Here is a 14,470-nt window from a genome sequence, read left to right as displayed (position 1 = left end):
TAACTTTACTAACGTAAATTTAAAATGGAAATATGGTTAATGCCAACTAGCATTTTAATGTATCAATGCACAGGGTAGCGGGGAGCTGCACAAAACAACCAATCTAGCGTGAACTAGCTAGCCATAAATTACAGTCCAGTGGGAGGTGTCTCCCAGAGAGATAATCACGAGACGAGAAATGGGGCATTCCCCACTAGTTATATCCCTACAAACCTATGTATAGCTCCCTCTCCCTCTTCTATTACATGACAACCCCATAAACTATGAACGTGGTATGAACGTGACTAGTGCTGCCAGCTTGGGGCAGGGTCTGCCCACCTTTAATACCTCCTGAGGGTCGCAACAATATCATGCAGCTAACACAGAAACACGAGCTCAGGTTACGGAGCTAAAAATGACCTGACTGTCATTCAGCTTATTCATTCAAGCTTCCATAATTGTATAGTAACATCAATGGGAAAACACAGTATAAATGTTGCATTTTGTATAGACATAGATATAAAAAATATATTTGTAGCTCAGACAGTCCTTTGAAGTTTAGGCAGATATTTTAAATGGTCAATAAAGACAGTATATGTTTCTGCTGTAGGACTACAAGTCCCAGGTGTGAAGTATAAATCTTTTTTTTTTCATCATCCAACGGCTGCTTGGTTAAATTTTGCTCTGAAGACACGTTCTGCTATTTCTCTCAGAATCCACGGATATACTGTACAGTACGTTTGCTTCTTTATGATGGCTAAAATGTTTACACTAATGATAAGAGAACACAGGTTTCAGCCACAGAATGATGTTGTCAGTTATGTGGCAAAGTCGATTATGTCATGACATCTTGATGTCTCTCAGTGTATGTATGAAGTGATCATATCCCTAGCTGAGGGCTATTGTTGATACAACCCAGCATCTTGTGCGTCACTGCTATGATATAAGTCTAGTGTCCCAGGATATCTACATTACTTCAGAAGAATGTTAATGACTGGACCTAAGTAGATACAAGTTTATACAGTAAATTCAAAGCTTCTTCCCTCCATTGACATTACAAGATCTGACAGAATCTTCTGGAACGTCAAGCCAATAAACTCTTTCTAAACCACAACACAAACCATTACACTCGGTTTGGTTTGCATTTCAGATCTTCATAGGCTGTAGGGGGCAACGAGGTGAGAGCCTTTTTAGAAAGCAACGCTTGCGGTTTGATGTCCACATTTGGGGCTATTGACTGGCTTGCTTTTGGAGACAATAATCAGGGTGCGATGTCACAGGCACACAGCAGATCTACCTCTGAGAATAGATTAGTTTGAGCCGAGAGTCATTGGTATTCCTGTCCTCACAGGCCTTAGCTAGACAGACAGGACGGGGCTGCTTTTTCTTCTAGGGTCAGTGGTGGGAGGGAATGAGAGACAGAAAGGTGGTGGACAAAGAGAGAGAGAGAGGGAGGGAATGAGAGAGGGAAAACGAGAAAGAAAAAAATGGAGGGACGGAGGGAGAGAAAGAGAGAGTGAGATGGAGGGAACGAGAGAGACGGAAAGAAAGACAGAGGGGGATAGATAAATGGGAAAAGGGAGAGAGTTTCTAACAAGGCTGGCGGTACTGTCATCTTCACATGTGTTACCGCTTGACAGGAACCCTCACAAGACACATTTTTGTTGTTGTTGCCAGAATAGATATCTACTACGTACCGTGCATACTTTGGACTGTTTGGAATCCATCTGAGTATTTGTTACTGTCTAAATAGGTGCGTGTGCTTCTGAGCCTTTGTTTGTATTGTATTGTGTAGAAATGCATTCTGTAGAAAACCACATTCAAATCTATTATTACCACGTCAACTTCAGATGAGCTCTTATGAATTAACACCACGCAACGTTTATCACCCCCAGCACATAGAATGGAGTGGTTATTAAAAGTTCATCATATTCCTGAAGAATTAGCCTGCTTTCATTTTTTATGGCAGACTGAAGTCTCATCGTGGGGTGGCAGTGGCGGTGGTGAAGACGACGACGGCAGCTCAGCCGGATGACTCATTTGGACGGTATAAAAAGACCACCGTTCTGTCAGCGGTCTGATCAAAGGCAAGAGGCTGCTCATGTTGTGAAAGAGAACTTATAATGCATTCTCACACAGCCGACGACAGAGGCAAAGCTGCCTATTTATTTCCACTGAGCGCGTAATGAGAAGACTAGTGAACTAGTTTGTTTGCCCAAGACTAAATAAGCATTAGTGTAACATTAGTGTATTTTCATCCCCCCCCCTCCCCCCGTTAGCTTAATTTTTATATTTTGTAGAGCGTCACGAATGTGTCTCCCTTCCTTCAAGAGTGGATTTACTCCTTAAGCGTGCTCAATGCAAATCAAGTTTAGAGCCTCCTCCATTTCATCAGCAGCCTGGCTAAATTTGTATGGATTTTTTTTATTTCCTTCTAGTAAGCCGAAGGCCTTTCATAATGATCTCTTCATGGCTGTTCAGCGCCGATGATTCATTTATTGGTGTTGACTTATTGTCCAAAAACAGTTGTTTCTACACCACAGATCATAGTTCAGGTTCACTAACCTAGACCTGTGTTTCTTCTTTTTGCTCTCATTAGCTCACTCCGTTGCTCAGAAGGATAGGGTGTCTGTGGACTCCTTCCTCCTCTGTTGCTCAGAAGGATAGGGTGTCTGTGGCCTCCTTCCTCCTCTGTTGCTCAGAAGGATAGGGTGTCTGTGGCCTCCTTCCTCCTCTGTTGCTCAGAAGGATAGGGTGTCTGTGGACTCCTTCCTCCTCTGTTGCTCAGAAGGATAGGGTGTCTGTGGCCTCCTTCCTCCTATGTTGCTCAGAGGGATAGGTTGTCTGTGGCCTCCTTCCTCCTCTGTTGCTCAGAGGGATAGGTTGTCTGTGGACTCCTTCCTCCTCTGTTGCTCAGAAGGATAGGGTGTCTGTGGACTCCTTCCTCCTCTGTTGCTCAGAAGGATAGGGTGTCTGTGGACTCCTTCCTCCTCTGTTGCTCAGAAGGATAGGGTGTCTGTGGACTCCTTTCTCCTCTGTTGCTCAGAAGGATAGGGTGTCTGTGGCCTCCTCCTTCCTCTGTTGCTCAGAAGGATAGGGTGTCTGTGGACTCCTTTCTCCTCTGTTGCTCAGAAGGATAGGGTGTCTGTGGCCTCCTCCTTCCTCTGTTGCTCAGAAGGATAGGGTGTCTGTGGCCTCCTTCCTCCTCTGTTGCTCAGAGGGATAGGTTGTCTGTGGACTCCTTTCTCCTCTGTTGCTCAGAAGGATAGGGTGGCTGTGGCCTCCTTCCTCCTCTGTTGCTCAGAAGGATAGGGTGTCTGTGGCCTCCTCCTTCCTCTGTTGCTCAGAAGGATAGGGTGTCTGTGGCCTCCTTCCTCCTCTGTTGCTCAGAGGGATAGGGTGTCTGTGGCCTCCTTCCTCCTCTGTTGCTCAGAAGGATAGGGTGTCTGTGGCCTCCTTCCTCCTCTGTTGCTCAGAGGGATAGGGTGTCTGTGGCCTCCTTCCTCCTCTGTTGCTCAGAAGGATAGGGTGTCTGTGGCCTCCTTCCTCCTCTGTTGCTCAGAGGGATAGGGTGTCTGTGGCCTCCTTCCTCCTCTGTTGCTCAGAGGGATAGGGTGTCTGTGGCCTCCTTCCTCCTCTGTTGCTCAGAGGGATAGGTTGTCTGTGGACTCCTTCCTCCTCTGTTGCTCAGAAGGATAGGGTGTCTGTGGCCTCCTTCCTCCTCTGTTGCTCAGAGGGATAGGGTGTCTGTGGCCTCCTTCCTCTTCTGTTGCTCAGAGGGATAGGGTGTCTGTGGCCTCCTTCCTCCTCTGTTGCTCAGAAGGATAGGGTGTCTGTGGCCTCCTTCCTCCTCTGTTGCTCAGAGGGATAGGGTGTCTGTGGCCTCCTTCCTCTTCTGTTGCTCAGAGGGATAGGGTGTCTGTGGCCTCCTTCCTCCTCTGTTGCTCAGAGGGATAGGGTGTCTGTGGCCTCCTTCCTCCTCTGTTGCTCAGAAGGATAGGGTGTCTGTGGCCTCCTTCCTCCTCTGTTGCTCAGAAGGATAGGGTGTCTGTGGCCTCCTTCCTCCTCTGTTGCTCAGAGGGATAGGTTGTCTGTGGCCTCCTTCCTCCTCTGTTGCTCAGAAGGATAGGGTGTCTGTGGCCTCCTTCCTCTTCTGTTGCTCAGAGGGATAGGGTGTCTGTGGCCTCCTTCCTCTTCTGTTGCTCAGAGGGATAGGTTGTCTGTGGACTCCTTCCTCCTCTGTTGCTCAGAAGGATAGGGTGTCTGTGGCCTCCTTCCTCTTCTGTTGCTCAGAGGGATAGGTTGTCTGTGGACTCCTTCCTCCTCTGTTGCTCAGAGGGATAGGTTGTCTGTGGCCTCCTTCCTCCTCTGTTGCTCAGAGGGATAGGTTGTCTGTGGACTCCTTCCTCCTCTGTTGCTCAGAGGGATAGGTTGTCTGTGGCCACCTTCCTCCTCTGTTGCTCAGAGGGATAGGTTGTCTGTGGCCTCCTTCCTCCGCTGTTGCTCAGAGGGATAGGTTGTCTGTGGCTTCCTTCCTCCTCTGTTGCTCAGAGGGATAGGTTGTCTGTGGCCTCCTTCCTCCTCTGTTGCTCAAAGGGATAGGTTGTCTGTGGACTCCTTCCTACTCTGTTGCTCAGAGGGATTGGTTGTCTGTGGCCACCTCTGTTGCCAGGCATTGTTCTTTTTCCACTTTTATGCCCTTTGGCTTGTATTGACCCCCAGGCTGAGACTTGAATTATGAGGTAAGCACCTACTGCCACCTGAAAACCTGCTACAGAGTCTTGCAAAAGTATTCATCCCCCTTGGCGTTTTTCCTATTTTGTTGCATTACAACCTGCCATTTAAATTTATTTTTATTTGGATTTCATGTAATGGACATACACAAAATAGTCCAAATTGGTGAAGTGAAATGATTTTTTAAATGTTTTTATTTAATAAAGGTAAAGGTGGTCGGTGCATATGTATGCTATGAAGCCCCTACATAAGATCTGGTGCAACCAATTATCTTCAGAAGTCACATATATATATATATCTATATATATATATATATATATATATATATATATATATATATATATATATATACATGCATACATATATATTATATATACCTGCTCTGAAAGGCCCCAGAGTCTGCAACACCACTAAGCAAGCGACACCGTGAAGACCAAGGAGCTCTCAAACAGGTCAGGAAAAAAGTGGAGAAGTACAGATCAGGGTTGGGTTTTAAAAAAATATCCGAAACGTATTATTAAAAAATGTAAAGAATATGGCACCACAACAAACCTGCCAAGAGAGGGCCGCCCAACAAAACTCTGTCCATTGGACCACTTTAAGCCGTACACTCCACAGAGCTGGGCTTTATGGAAAAGTGGACAGAAAAAGCCATTGCTTAAAGAAAACAATAAACAAGCGCGTTTGGTGTTCGCCTAAAGGCATGTGGGAGACTTCCCAAACATATGGAAGAAGGTACTCTGGTCAGATGAGACTAACATTGAGGATTTTGGAAATCAAGGAAAAAGCTATGTCTCGCGCAAACCCAACACCTCTCATCACCCCGCGAAGACCATCCACAGTGAAGCATAGTGGTTGCAGCATAATGCTGTGGGGATGTTTTTCATCAGCAGGGACTGGGAAACTGGTCAGAATTGAAGGAATGATGGATGAAGCTAAATACAGGGAAATTCTTGAGGGAAACCTGTTTCAGTCTTCCAGAGATTTGAGCCTGGGACGGAGATTCACCTTCCAGCAGGACAATGATCCTAAGCATACTGCTAAACACTTGAGTGGTTTAACAGGAAACATTTAAATGTTTTGGAATGGCCTAGTCAAAGCCCAGGCCTCAATCCAATTGAGAATCTGTGGTATGACTTAAAGATTGCTACACCAGCAGAACCCATCCAACTTGAAGGAGCTGGAGCAGTTTTGCCATGAAGAATGGGCAAAAAATTCAGTGGCTAGATGTGCCAAGCTTATAGAGACATACCCCAAGAGACTTGCAGCTGTAATTGATGCAAAAGGTGTCTCTACAAAGTATTAGTTACACACTCAAGTTCTGTTTTTTGTCTTATTTATCGTTTGTTTCACAATAACAAATATTTTGCATCTTCAAAGTGGTAGGCATGTTGTGTAAATCTGATGATACAAACCCCCCAATGAAAATATATTTTAATTCCAGGTTAAAAGGCAACAAAATAGGAAAAATGCCAAGGGGGGTGAATACTTTTTTTAAAGCCACTGTATCTCTTCGTCCTCTATTCACAGTGGAGGATGAAGTCGCCTCTAGTTACATTTCATTAAGCATTGGTCAGTGGTGCATTTTTCTCCCCTAATGGGAAAGGTTAGGAGGGTAGGCTGATCCTAGATCTGTGACTAAGGGAGACCTCCACCGGAAGCTATCCTCAGATGGCCAGCGTAACATTTATGCACAGTTCTGAGGACAGCATAATCTGGTAAAAACATAAGGCTTTATAATAGACAGGCTATGATGGAATATTATAACTGTCTGTTCCAAGCCTGTGTTTTGTTTGGAAAAAAGGACAAATGCAGAATAAAAACAGTCCATCCATCAGATTATTCTAATCCCCAAATGGTAAATCTGAATGTCATTGTCACGCTCATCTTATTTACTTTGAGGCCTTACGAAAACATGACCCATTCAATTGTCAATGGGGTCAGAACTATTTAAGACAGTCCATTCCTTGAGGGGTATGATAAGTAACATTCAAAATTGTATGTATTCTGTCCTATCCAAGAAAACATCCTCCCCTCGGAATCAGTTTCCCTAAAGTGTTCGATGCTGTCACGGTGAGTGAATGAGGACCCAAAAGCGAACTAACTTAAACAGAGCTTCTTTAATAACCAAACATAGGTAGGCTCAGATAGACCGGCAGATTCCGACAGGACAGGACAAGGTTACAGCAAACATGACGATAGTCTGGCTCAGGCATGAAACACAACAAACAAGAATCCGACAAGGACAGGAGCAGAAACAGAGAGAGATATAGGGACCTAATCAGAGGGAAAAAGGGAACAGGTGGGAAAAGGGGTGACGAGGTGGTTAGGAGGAGACAAGGCACAGCTGGGGGAAAGAGGGGGAGAAAAGGTAACCTAACAACGACCAGCAGAGGGAGACAGGGTGAAGGGAAAGGACAGAGACAAGACACAACATGACAGTACATGACAGTACCCCCCCACTCACCGAGCGCCTCCTGGCGCACTCGAGGAGGAAACCTGGCGGCAACGGAGGAAATCCTCGATCAGCGCACGGTCCAGCACGTCCCGAGAGGGAACCCAACTCCTCTCCTCAGGACCGTACCCCTCCCAATCAACGAGGTACTGGTGACCACGGCCCCGAGGACGCATGTCCAAAATCCTGCGGACCCTGTAGATGGGTGCGCCCTCGACAAGGATGGGGGGGGGGGGGGGAAGACGAGCGGGGGCGCGAAGAACGGGCTTAATACAGGAGACATGGAAGACCGGGTGGACGCGACGAAGGTATCGCGGGAGACGAAGTCGAACTGCGACAGGATTAATGACCCGAGAAATGCGGAACGGACCAATGAACCGCGGGGTCAACTTGCGAGAAGCCGTCTTAAGGGGAAGGTTCTGAGTGGAGAGCCAAACTCTCTGACCGCGACAATATCTAGGACTCTTAGTTCTACGCTTATTAGCAGCCCTCACAGTCTGCGTCCTATAACGGCAAAGTGCAGACCTGACCCTCTTCCAGGTGCGCTCGCAACGTTGGACAAAAGCCTGAGCAGAGGGGACGCTGGACTCGGCGAACTGAGATGAGAACAGCGGAGGCTGGTACCCGAGGCTACTCTGAAAAGGAGATAGCCCGGTCGCAGACGAAGGAAGCGAGTTGTGGGCGTATTCTGCCCAGGGGAGCTGCTCTGACCAAGACGCAGGGTTGCGAAAAGAAAGACTGCGTAAGATGCGACCAATAGTCTGATTGGCCCGTTCTGCTTGACCGTTAGACTGGGGGTGAAAGCCGGAAGAGAGACTGACGGAAGCCCCAATCAAACGGCAAAACTCCCTCCAAAATTGAGACGTGAATTGCGGACCTCTGTCCGAAACGACGTCTGACGGAAGGCCATGAATTCTGAAAACATTCTCGATGATGATTTGTGCCGTCTCTTTAGCAGAAGGAAGCTTAGCAAGGGGAATGAAATGAGCCGCCTTAGAGAACCTATCGACAACCGTAAGAATAACAGTCTTCCCCGCTGACGAAGGCAGTCCGGTGACAAAATCTAAGGCGATGTGAGACCACGGTCGAGAGGGAATGGGAAGCGGCCTGAGACGGCCGGCAGGAGGGGAGTTACCGGACTTAGTCTGCGCGCAGACCGAACAAGCAGCCACGAAACGACGCGTGTCATGCTCCCGGGTGGGCCACCAAAAACGCTGGCGAATGGAAGCAAGCGTACCCCGAACGCCAGGGTGGCCGGCTAACTTGGCAGAGTGAGCCCACTGAAGAACGGCCAGACGAGTAGGAACGGGAACGAAAAGAAGGTTCCTAGGACAAGCGCGCGGCGACGGAGTGTGAGTGAGCGCTTGCTTTACCTGCCTCTCAATTCCCCAGACAGTCAACCCGACAACACGCCCCTCAGGGAGAATCCCCTCGGGGTCAGTGGAGGCTACTGAAGAACTGAAGAGACGAGATAAAGCATCAGGCTTGGTGTTCTTAGAGCCCGGACGATAAGAAATCACGAACTCGAAACGAGCGAAAAACAGCGCCCAACGCGCCTGACGCGCATTAACCTTTCTGATCTCCCCATCCCGGATCCGGGTTCGTGAATACAGACTCAAGCTCATTACCATAACGCAACGTTAACTATTCATGAAAATCGCAAATGAAATGAAATAAATATGCTAGCTCTCAAGCTTAGCCTTTTGTTAACAACACTGTCATCTCAGATTTTCAAAATATGCTTCTCAACCATTGCAAAACAAGCATTTGTGTAACAGTATTGATGGCTAACGTAGCATTTAGCATTAACATTCAGCTGGCAACATTTACACAAAAAAACAGAAAAGCATTCAAAAAAATCATTTACCTTTGAAGAACTTCAGATGTTTTCAATGAGGAGACTCTCAGATAGCAAATGTTCAGTTTTTCCTGAAAGATTATTTGTTTAGGACAAATCGCTCCGTTTTCTGCGTCACGTTTAGCTATGAAAAAAACCCTGTATCCAGGATTGTGTAAATCTATCAGCAAGCTCATTAGCATAACACAACGTTAACTATTTATGAAAATCGCAAATGAAATGAAATAAATATGCCATCTCTCAAGCTTAGCCTTTTGTAAACAACACTGTCATCTCAGATTTTCAAAATATGCTTCTCAACCATAGGAAAACAATAATTTGTGTAAAAGTAGCTAGCTAGAGTTAGCATTTCGCGTTAGCATTTAGCGTTAGCATTAGCGTTAGCATCCAGCACGCAACATTAACAAAAACATAAAAGCCTTCAAATAAAATCATTTACCTTTGAAGAACTTCTGATGTTTTCAATGAGGATACTCTCAGTTAGATAGCAGATGCTCAGTTTTTCCAAAAAGATTCCTTGTGTATTAGAAATAGCTCCGTTTTATACATCACATTTGGCCACCAAAAAAAATCCATAAATTCAGTCCTCAAAACGCAAACTTTTTTCCAAATTAACTCCATAATATCGACTGAAAACATGGCAAACGTTGTTTAGAATCAATCATCAAGGTGTTTTTCACATATCTCTTCATTGATACATCGTTCTTGGACACATGCTTTCTCCCCTGAATCAAATGGTAAAGTGGAAGCAGCTGGCAATTGCGCACCGAATTCGACGCAGGACACCAGGCGGACACTTGGGAAATGTAGTCTCTTATGGTCAATCTTCCAATGATATGCCTACAAATACGTCACAATGCTGCTAAGACCTTGGGCGAACGACAGAAAGTGTAGGCTCATTCGTTGCGCAATCACAGCCATATAAGGAGAGAATGGAAAACAGAGCTTCAGAAATTCTGCTAATTCCTGGGTGATGCATCATCTTGGTTTCGCCTGTAGAATGAGTTCTGGGGCACTTACAGACAAAATCTTTGCAGATTCTGAAACTTCAGAGTGTTTTCTTTCCAAAACTGTCAAGAATATGCATAGTCGAGCATCTTTTCGTGACAAAATATCGCGCTTAAAACGGGAACGTTTTTTATCCAAAAATGAAATAGCGCCCCTAGAGCTCTAAGAGGTTAAGTCGTTTGGCAGAACGGATGTACTCAAGGTTCCTATGGTCAGTCCAAACGACAAAAGGAACGGTCGCCCCCTCCAACCACTGTCGCCATTCGCCTAGGGCTAACCGGATGGCGAGCAGTTCGCGGTTTCCCACATCATAGTTACGTTCCGACGGGGACAGGCGATGAGAAAAATACGCGCATGGGTGGACCTTGTCGTCAGAGAGGGAGCGCTGAGAAAGAATGGCTCCCACGCCCACCTCTGACGCGTCAACCTCGACAACGAACTGTCTAGAGACGTCAGGTGTAACAAGGATAGGAGCGGATGTAAAACGATTCTTGAGGAGATCAAAAGCTCCCTGGGCGGAAACGGACCACTTAAAGCACGTCTTGACAGAAGTAAGGTCTGTGAGAGGAGCTGCCACCTGACCGAAATTACGGATGAAACGACGATAGAAGTTCGCGAAGCCGAGAAAGCGCTGCAGCTCGACGCGTGACTTAGGGGCGGGCCAATCAATGACAGCTTGGACCTTAGCGGGATCCATCTTAATGCCTTCAGCGGAAATAACAGAACCGAGAAATGTGACGGAGGAGGCATGAAAAGTGCACTTCTCAGCCTTCACAAAAAGACAATTCTCTAAAAGGCGCTGGAGGACACGTCGAACGTGCTGAAGATGAATCTGGAGTGACGGTGAAAAAATCAGGATATCGTCAAGGTAAACGAAAACAAAGATGTTCAGCATGTCTCTCAGGACATTATTGACTAATGCCTGAAAGACAGCTGGAGCGTTAGCGAGGCCGAAAGGAAGAACCCGGTATTCAAAGTGCCCTAACGGAGTGTTAAACGCCGTCTTCCACTCGTCCCCCTCCCTGATGCGCACGAGATGGTAAGCGTTACGAAGGTCCAACTTAGTGAAAAACCTGGCTCCCTGCAGGATCTCGAAGGCTGAGGACATAAGAGGAAGCGGATAACGATTCTTAACTGTTATGTCATTCAGCCCTCGATAATCTATGCAGGGGCGCAGAGACCCGTCCTTCTTCTTGACAAAAAAAAACCCCGCTCCGGCGGGAGAGGAGGAGGGGACTATGGTACCGGCGTCAAGAGCTACAGACAAATAATCCTCGAGAGCCTTACGTTCGGGAGCCGACAGAGAGTATAGTCTACCCCGGGGGGGAGTGGTTCCCGGAAGGAGATCAATACTACAATCATACGACCGGTGTGGAGGAAGAGAGGTGGCCCTGGACCGACTGAACACCGTGCGCAGATCGTGATACTCCTCCGGCACCCCTGTCAAATCACCAGGCTCCTCCTGTGAAGAAGAGACAGAGGAAACAGGAGGGATAGCAGACATTAAACATTTCACATGACAAGAGACGTTCCAGGAGAGGATAGAATTACTAGACCAATTAATGGAAGGATTATGACAAACTAGCCAGGGATGGCCCAAAACAACAGGTGTAAAAGGTGAACGAAAAATCAAAAAAGAAATGGTTTCGCTATGATTACCAGAAACAGTGAGGGTTAAAGGTAGCGTCTCACGCTGAATCCTGGGGAGAGGACTACCATCCAAAGCGAACAAGGCCGTGGGCTCCCTTAACTGTCTGAGAGGAATGTTATGTTCCCGAGCCCAGGTCTCGTCCATAAAACAGCCCTCCGCCCCAGAGTCTATTAAGGCACTGCAGGAAGCTGACGAACCGGTCCAGCGTAGATGGACCGACAAGGTAGTGCAGGATCTTGAAGGAGAGACAGGAGTAGTAGCGCTCACCAGTAGCCCTCCGCTTACTGATGAGCTCTTGGCTTTTACTGGACATGAAGTGACAAAATGACCAGCGGAACCGCAATAGAGACAGAGGCGGTTGGTGATTCTCCGTTCCCTCTCCTTAGTCGAGATGCGGATACCTCCCAGCTGCATAGGCTCAGCACCCGAGCCGGCAGAGGAAGATGGTAGTGATGCGGAGAGGGGGGCAACGGAGAACGTGAGCTCCTTTCCACGAGCTCGGTGACGAAGATCAACCCGTCGCTCTATGCGAATAGCGAGTTCAATCAAGGAATCCACGCTGGAAGGAACCTCCCGGGAGAGAATCTCATCCTTTACCTCCGCGCGGAGACCCTCCAGAAAACGAGCGAGCAAAGCCGGCTCGTTCCAGTCACTGGAGGCAGCAAGAGTGCGAAACTCAATAGAGTAGTCTGTTATGGATCGATTACCTTGACATAGGGAAGACAGGACCCTGGAAGCTTCCTCCCCAAAAACAGAACGATCAAAAACCCGTATCATCTCCTCCTTAAAGTCCTGATACTGGTTAGTACACTCAGCCCTTGCCTCCCAGATTGCCGTGCCCCACTCACGAGCCCGTCCAGTAAGGAGAGATATGACGTAGGCGATACGAGCTGTGCTCCTGGAGTAAGTGTTGGGCTGGAGAGAAAACACAATATCACACTGGGTGAGGAACGAGCGGCATTCAGTGGGCTTCCCAGAGTAACACGGTGGGTTATTGATTCTGGGCTCCGGAGATTCGAAAGCCCTGGAAGTGGCCGGTGGATCGAGGCGGAGATGGTGAACCTGTTCTGTGAGGTTGGAGACTTGGGCGGCCAGGGTCTCAACGGCATGTCGAGCAGCAGACACTTCCTGCTCGTGTCTGCCTAGCATCGCTCCCTGGATCTCGACGGCAGAGTGGAGAGGATCCGAAGTCGCTGGGTCCATTCTTGGTCGGATTCTTCTGTCACGGTGAGTGAATGAGGACCCAAAAGCGAACTAACTTAAACAGAGCTTCTTTAATAACCAAACATAGGTAGGCTCAGATAGACCGGCAGATTCCGACAGGACAGGACAAGGTTACAGCAAACATGACGATAGTCTGGCTCAGGCATGAAACACAACAAACAAGAATCCGACAAGGACAGGAGCAGAAACAGAGAGAGATATAGGGACCTAATCAGAGGGAAAAAGGGAACAGGTGGGAAAAGGGGTGACGAGGTGGTTAGGAGGAGACAAGGCACAGCTGGGGGAAAGAGGGGGAGAAAAGGTAACCTAACAACGACCAGCAGAGGGAGACAGGGTGAAGGGAAAGGACAGAGACAAGACACAACATGACAGTACATGACAGATGCTTTCAAATGTGAAACCAATAGCAAATGGATAGCGACCCAGTTCACCCTACTGCGTTTATATCACTTAATTTGTTCTTCCCTTATTTTCATGTCATGTGGGTGTGGCCGGCGAAAAAAGGGGTAGAGAATACATGAGATAAAACAATTTCTAAGCCAGTAAATCCTCCAGTGACAAACTGAGATCTGATTTAGATTTGAATGAAGCGAGTGCCAGGGAACATGCTCCATTGAATGTGCAGTTCCTGCAATAGCATCCTCGGTGGGGAGAAAAGCGAATGAAAGATGGCGAGTCCCAATAGACCTTACACATAGTATCAATTCTGAGAGAGAGAGAGAGAGAGATAGAGAGAGAGAGAGAGAGAGAGAGAGTGAGTTCCAGGCTGAAGACAATCTGAGCCACACTGGAGGAGTCTAGACAGCTTTGGCTGAATTCAGCTTGAAGGGAATATATTTCATACAGTAATAATTCCACACTGTATATAACGTTGAATAATCCATGTGCTCAGTAAATTTGACTCCATTTATCCGCGCTATCTATCCAATTCCCTGAGGGTATCGGACAGAGGGAGATATAATATAACGTAAATCTTTGAAAAAAATACCACCTAGTTAGACCTTGGCCTTGACCTACAACCTCCACAGTTTGTCTGAACTGGACAGCAAATCAAATCAAATTGTATTGTTTCTGGAACTGTGTCATTACGCACACCTGGTCCCCATTACCACTGATTGTAGTTGTATAAATGTGCCCTTTGTTTCTCCATTGGGCTGTCGATTATTGTTCCAATGTCTGATGGTGGTATGAGTACCTGTGCCTTGATGTTTTGGCTTTTGTGCCGCTTGTATTGTGCAGATGATTACGGGTCTCGTCCTGTGTTGTATCATTGTGCACTTGTTTGTGTTCGGGTCTCGTCCCGTGTATTTATTTGAGGTACTCCTCGCTCTTTTGTTTGGGTCTCAACCCTGTGTTTTGTATACATGTTTGTTTGGGCTTCATCCCCGTGCCTTTACATGGCACGTTGTAATTTGGGTAAATAAAAACACCTATTACGCATTCCTGCGCCGGTCTCCCGATCCCTTTACACCAACGTGAAAAAAGCAGACAGCTCCATTTCTTGTTTTTAAAATTGATGGATAGCCAGGGGCACACTCAAACACTCATTAATTACAAAAGA

General features: G+C 47.0%; 1 long non-coding RNA gene across 3 annotated transcripts in view; it reads right to left on the bottom strand.

The window, feature by feature from the left end:
- LOC149976925 (uncharacterized) overlaps window positions 1-9,759 on the bottom strand; it is a 47,677-nt gene extending 37,918 nt beyond the window's left edge. For all 3 annotated transcript variants that reach the window (XR_016487366.1, XR_016487367.1, XR_016487365.1), the window contains exons 1-2: window positions 9,466-9,759; window positions 9,036-9,097 (exon numbers count right to left, since the gene is read on the bottom strand). This is a non-coding gene — a long non-coding RNA (uncharacterized LOC149976925). The remainder of the gene's footprint in view (window positions 1-9,035; window positions 9,098-9,465) is intronic.
- Between the last annotated feature and the right edge of the window lie 4,711 nt (window positions 9,760-14,470).

Source organism: Oncorhynchus mykiss, chromosome 16 (genome assembly GCF_057628025.1).
Source record: "Oncorhynchus mykiss isolate SJ-2025 chromosome 16, ASM5762802v1, whole genome shotgun sequence".
NCBI classification, from domain to species: domain Eukaryota; kingdom Metazoa; phylum Chordata; class Actinopteri; order Salmoniformes; family Salmonidae; genus Oncorhynchus; species Oncorhynchus mykiss.
Note: the sequence above shows the minus strand (reverse complement) of the source record. Positions and strands in the feature narration are given on the sequence as shown.